Source organism: Alligator sinensis, unplaced genomic scaffold (genome assembly GCF_000455745.1).
Source record: "Alligator sinensis unplaced genomic scaffold, ASM45574v1 scaffold938_1, whole genome shotgun sequence".
Lineage (NCBI taxonomy): Eukaryota > Metazoa > Chordata > Crocodylia > Alligatoridae > Alligator > Alligator sinensis.
Genome location: NW_005842449.1, coordinates 1,127,295 through 1,133,655, shown reverse-complemented (window position 1 = coordinate 1,133,655; position 6,361 = coordinate 1,127,295).

Here is a 6,361-nt window from a genome sequence, read left to right as displayed (position 1 = left end):
GACATGCCCCCTTGCCCATGGCACAGCAAGTGACCACTTACTTTTGGCTATAGCTCGTTCTCGTCGTCATACTCATTGTCATTGGAGTCATCTAATAGCAAGCGGGTGTATACAAAAGCAGAAAGCGTCATTAGTCGTTTCTTTATGAACTGCAAGATACAACAACCTAAACACACAACTACGGCTATCACAATTAATGGCAAGCATAAGGTAATAAGCGGGGTTAGTAAATGCATTTACCAAGATGATGTATCCCATCCCATGCAGCCGAAAAGGTCGGCTAACCATCCCTTTCCTAGTTCTGCGACGTTGTTGGTTCTTGCTGCAATTTTTCGCATCGACATGATTTGGTGTTCTAGAGGAAGGGACACATTGGGAATACCAATACAACAAATGGGTAACAACAAAGTAATTAGGGGTATTAACAAATACATTAGCCAAGAAGAGTCCTCCCAAAGAGGAAGGCTTAGGCATGCAGTGAGTCCCAACTTTATCAGATCCAGTGATGTTGGCCCAAACCAACAGGAGAGACAGGATCGAGTTGGAGGGTCCAGGGTCTGGAGAAGGCACCAAGGTGACAACAGCACCCAACAGGATCAGCACGATAGATGCCCCCATGGTGGTCTGGTGCGAGCCAGGTTGGAGCGGCCCGATGTTCCGGTGGCTCTTGTGACGGGCTGCTGCTGCATTGGCCGTCGCGCTCACTGCCAGACCTTAAAAAATAAAACGAGAGCAGTAACTGGGTTCACGACAATTAGTTTGTCTGGAGCGTGGAGTACTGGCAGCCACTGGTTTTATGCATCCCTGTTCGAGTCGCTGTAGAAGGGTGACAAGGGCTTCTCGCAGGGGCCCCTTGGTTGGAATTGGCTTGTAGCGCCATGTAGACGTGTTGCGAAGTGTGGGTCTGTGCTGATCCATTTTTGAAACGGAGATTGGAAGAGCTTGTAACACTTGTTCTTTTAGTTCGAGCGCTCTGAGACCGGGGATTCTCAAGATGTTGATGCCCCCTTCGAGTAGTTGCTTGTTGGGGCAGGCTGCGGTGTTATCCAGAGTGCGCTGCTAGGTGTGGGTGCCTCCGGGGCCCGGACCAGTTGCCGGGATCGGTCGAAGTTGGTAGCCTAGTATGTGTGCCAGTTGTCGTCGTCCCGCATCTCTTAGGACACGTAGCCGTTGCTTGGTAAGCACAGCTAGGTGTGGGTGCCTCCGGGGCCCGGACCAGTTGCCGGGATCGGTCGAAGTTGGTAGCCTAGTATGTGTGCCAGTTGTCGTCGTCCCGCATCTCTTAGGACACGTAGCCGTTGCTTGGTAAGCACAGAGTGGTTTAGGAGGAACTCAAACATGGCTCTTTTCTCCGGCGTCCTCTGGGGTGACAGTCTCGATTCCTTTTGTGAGTCGAATTGGGAATGTCTTGGCCCTTGGTGCCCAACTGGGTATGCAGTAAGATGGCTTGATATGCCGGCTGGGTTTGTAGCTACTGACTCCACAAGGGCTTATAGTCATGGAAGTTGACTTAAAAGATTCTCTGCTGGCTGAGTACCGAGCAAGTTGAGGAGGAAGTAAATGGTGATGGTGTCCTCTCCTCCATAAATCTCCACGCATGCTTCGATGACGTCAAGGGTGGTGGTTGCACCCTGCGGGTTGGTTACTTGCTTGGTTATTGCTACAGGGTGAGCGGCTGCTGTAGTTGTTACTGTATCTGGTGGGAGGATTGGATATAAATTTTCGCTCGTTGCCCCCTCCCTGTGGTACGGAGGTGGGGCTGTTGGGAGAGACATCACCTCAGGGGGCGGGCTTGCTGGGTGGAGTCCCGCCTGTTCTTCTGTGGTTCCGCCCTTCTTTTCCCTGGTGCCACTCAGGCGGTGGCTCAGGAATTTCTTTTGTTGCTGCGTTCGCGGACGCTTTCCCAGCCGTGGCTAGCTGGGCCTCCAAGTCCGCATTTTCCCGCAACACACCCGTAAAGGCACGGAATAGCACATTTATTATCTTTCCTTTGTCCCACTTTGGGCCGCCCATTTTGTCGCAGTGCGGCCCTCAGTTTCCAAACTTTCGCGGAGTTGGGTTAGGAGTTCATGGCCACGTGATCCGAGCGCCAGAGTTGGGAAATTAAACTTGTCAGCCGGCGTCGGCTCCCCGCCCTCCCACACACGGCATATACAGCGGGTGGAAATTAAACTTGTCAGCCGGCGTCGGCTCCCCGCCCTCCCACACACGGCATATACAGCGGGTGTATTCTTGGGCAGGAGTTGGATTTATTGTGCCTGCCGGTTTTACTCGAGCCAGAGAGATTGTTTTTGTTTCCTCCCGTGGCCTGTATAGACCCCGGTCGCCACCCATAATGCAGCCAAACGCCCCAGGGGTTAAGTCTGTTGCCCACTCCTTGGTGACTCCCTCTTCCCCTCTCAGCGAGAAGTAGCCGCTGACGCACCCCGTCTCCGCTCTGCCCGCATGGTGATAAGCAATGTGGGCCCATAATTAATCTGCGTTATCCGCATGGCACCCCCCCAATGCAAGTTGCACCGATTACAGTTGAGCGAACAAGGTCAGGTTACGATATCAAGCGATGACGAACGAAGCGCGCCGAGAACGGACTATCGAGCCTGCAGGGCTTTATTACGTCAAAATTAACGATGACAGGGAGTGATTGACAGCAATCAGGCCATCAAGCTACTCTGGTGATGGACTCAGGTCTCTCCTCAGAGATTTCTCCAGGGTTCTCCGCCTTGGGCGGAAACTGCTAAACTATTGATAGACAGAGGTGTCTGACGGAGATACCTAATGATGAACCGTTATGTGGAATCTTTAATTTTCTGGCAAGCAGCAGTTCTTGTTGCTATCAGGTTACAAGGTAGTGGGTTAGGTTTTCTGCCTGTTATGTATGAGGTTATGATGAGGGGCTTACGCTTGTTTCTTGACCAATTGCAGGAATTTATGGCAGGGCTATCTCCTTTCACCCTGACCAGTCTTAAGTTTCGTTTCTTGTTTGTGACGTGGGCATAAATTATATACAGCTCTCCACCAGGATTTTGTTTCAGGAGTTTTGTATTTTTTTTTAACCCTTAGTTGACTACTTGAATGGTATCTCTTGCTAGTGGCATGGGCACTGATTAACTGGGTCGTGACACGTGGCTGCAGCAGGGCCTAGCAGGCCTGCAGCTTTCACCCTGCTGTGCCTTCACATGCATAGTGTCACCCATGTCACGAGTTTTGCTTGTCCGCAGCTTGAGGGGCAGTTTCCCCAAACCCCTGTGCCTATTTCCTTGAAATTTGGCAGGCTTTGTGGCCTCAGCAAGAGCTGCCACCCCTGAAGTTTTCACCCCCCTGTGGCTTAACACACGTGACACCGGTTTTGCTTTCAGGACTTTAAGGGGCAGTTTCCCGGAAACCCCCACACCTATCACCTTGAAACTTGGCACGTGTCATGCTCTCAGCAGAGGCTACCATCCCTGCAAGGTTAATCTAAATCAGCCAAAAGACAACAAAGTTATAGATATTTCATTGATTCCCCATTATACCCTATGGCCCAATCACCAAATCTTCTCCGAATCAATTCGGAAGCTATGACTTGATTCGGAAAGCCTAAAGCTTCCAGCGATTTGATTCAGATTTGTATTTCGGTCTCTGAATCATCCAAATCATCTCCGAATACGAATCACGATCCGAAACTTTTAGGGCTATGCAAAGCTAACACACCAGAGGGTAGGGAATGGATCTAGGCAGATCTGGACAGGTTGGAAAAATGGCCACAACGAAATAGGATGCAGTTCAACAAAGACAAATGCAAAGTGCTGCACCTGGGCAAAAAGAACCACCGACACACTTACAGGCTGGGGGATGACCTCAGCAGCACAGCAGTAGAAAGGGATCTTGGAGTCATCTCGACTCCAAGATGAACATGAGTCTTCAATGTGACAGTGATCAACAAGGCTTACCACACTTTGTCATGCATTAGCAGAGGAATGATGAACAGGTCCAGGGAGGTGATGCTTCCCCTCAATGCAGCACTGGTCAGGTCACAGTTTTTCATAGTTGGAGTACTGCAACCAGTTTTGGGTGCCACACTTCAAGAGGGATGCAGAGAATCTTGAGAGGGTTCAGAGGAGGCCACTCATATGGTCAGAGGCCTGAAGGCAAGGCCCTATGGGGAGAGACTGAGGGACCTCGATCTCTTCATCCTTTGCAAGAGAATGCTGAGAGGTGATCTTGTGGCTGCCTATAAATTCATAAGGGGAGGACAGCAGGGAATAGGAATGCTCTATTTACTAGGTCACCCCCTGGAGTAACTAGGAACCATGGCCACAAATTGACAGAGAGTAGATTTAGATTGGACATTAGGAAGAACTTCTTCACAGGAAGGGTTGCCAGAATTTGAAATGGGCTTCCAAGGGAGGTGGTGCTCTCCCTTTCCTTGGGGGTCTTCAAGAGGAGACTGGACAAGCACCTAGCTGGGGTCATCTCACCCCAGCGCTCTTCCTGCAGGCTAAATGATTTTTTAAATCCTACTATTCTGACCAAGTGTCAGGTATTTAAATTAGCCAGAATAAAATTAATTGAATATTTTTTTAAAGCAGTATTTTCTTGACTTTAAAAGATTTTTTCCATGCCCCCCCATTTCCTGTTTTTTAACAGGCAACAAAAAAGTAAAGTTGGAGAAAAGTCAAACATATTTATGGGTCAACATTAGAAACTTCCAAGGAGTAGTTTTGTCCGGACCTGCAAGGTGATTTCTCAGTCCAAGAGGCTTCCATTAGGTAGTATCTAACCACTGGGATGCTTTCAATGTGAAAGATGTTCACCGACTACTATTAGGAACTTACAGTTTAAGGGGGTTGTGGTTTTACCAGGTCTTTATAGCATTCGTCTATCCATAATATTCTCTAAAGGCAATATCTATTTCATACTTTTTTTTAAGTATATATCTATATATTAATTAGATGACTACCATTATTATTGGTATTAATTCTCACCATATGCCAAGCCAGTTTGGGGTCTTCTTGTACTAGGCATTCTACTTTCACGTAAGAAGTGGTTCCCCTGTGGAAATTTGTCCTGGTAACATGCAGAACACCACCTGTTACTATAGAACTGAACTGACAGCAAATACTTTGTATTAAAAATCAAGCAGGAAGCACTGGTTAAATCAGTTACCGGAAAAAGGAATGAAGATTTGTGGCCCACTTTTGGTCAAATGGAAGGGATGCTGTGAGCATAGTTCATAAATAAAATGAAATATTCAGAATTCATTTTGAGGATGCCAAGAGAAGCACATTCTTTCTATACTAGAAGGCAGTCATTGAAATGAGAGCATGCAGTTTTATACTGGCAGTCATCATCATCATCATCCTAACCAAGAGTTTTTTAGACAAGCTGATTGCATGAACTCTGTTGGAGATCTGCTATGATAGGCCTTAGATTCTTCTTCCCTAACTACAGGAAGATTTGAGAGAGAAATGGGAATTTATGAAGGGCAATAAGAGAAGGAGAGAGAAGGGAGAGAATGGTACTGGCTGGTATACTGTTTATGCACTTCTGTGATTTTTCTGCCATACCCAGAATGGTCTTGTAGCATGACTTATTTGAAGGAGGAACTGAATAAGTTAGTCAAAATCACAAGGAAACAGACAGCACATGATAACATATTATTCATCTTGATACTCGGCTATTTATGTCAAGTACATTTAACGTCAGTACCATAAAAAGCACATTGGATGAAACAACATTGAGATTCAAGATGGCCTTTGTAAACATCTGAAGTATATTCTGTCTTTCCTACTGCAAGATATATTTTGGGATCTAAACCTAAATGGGTATAAATAAGCATATTCATCTGGGATATACTTATCACATAGTTTTCAACTTGTAGCTTGACTTCAAACACCTGTACTACAAAGGGTGAAAACAGGACAAGTTATAAATTCCATCTAATTTAAAATGTATTACAGCTGAAGAGAAAAATATACCATCTTCGAACCACTACTTGAATATTCCCACTAAAACCCTCTCTTCAATAGAGGTGAAATTTGTTATGTGAAGAGTACATACATTGCTGTGTACAACTGAGCTAAGATTCTGGCCATTTTTTTTTGATTGCAGGAAAATTGTGATTACTACCCACAGTTTTTGTGCATATTGTAACCAGATACCTAGGCTCATTTGTCATGGAGCACCCCCCTTTCAGGGGAAGCTCTGCCTTGGAGCTCCCTAAGAAAAAGTCACGTCTGCTCTCCCTCTTCTGTAAGGTCCTAGCATGCCCTCTTGAGGGGCAAGCCTCTGGGTCAAGACTCTGACTCTTCTTTGTCCCACAAATCTTGGTACCCTCACCTCAGAGGCCTCCTCCTTTGGTCAGCTCCTGGGAAGGAAGAGC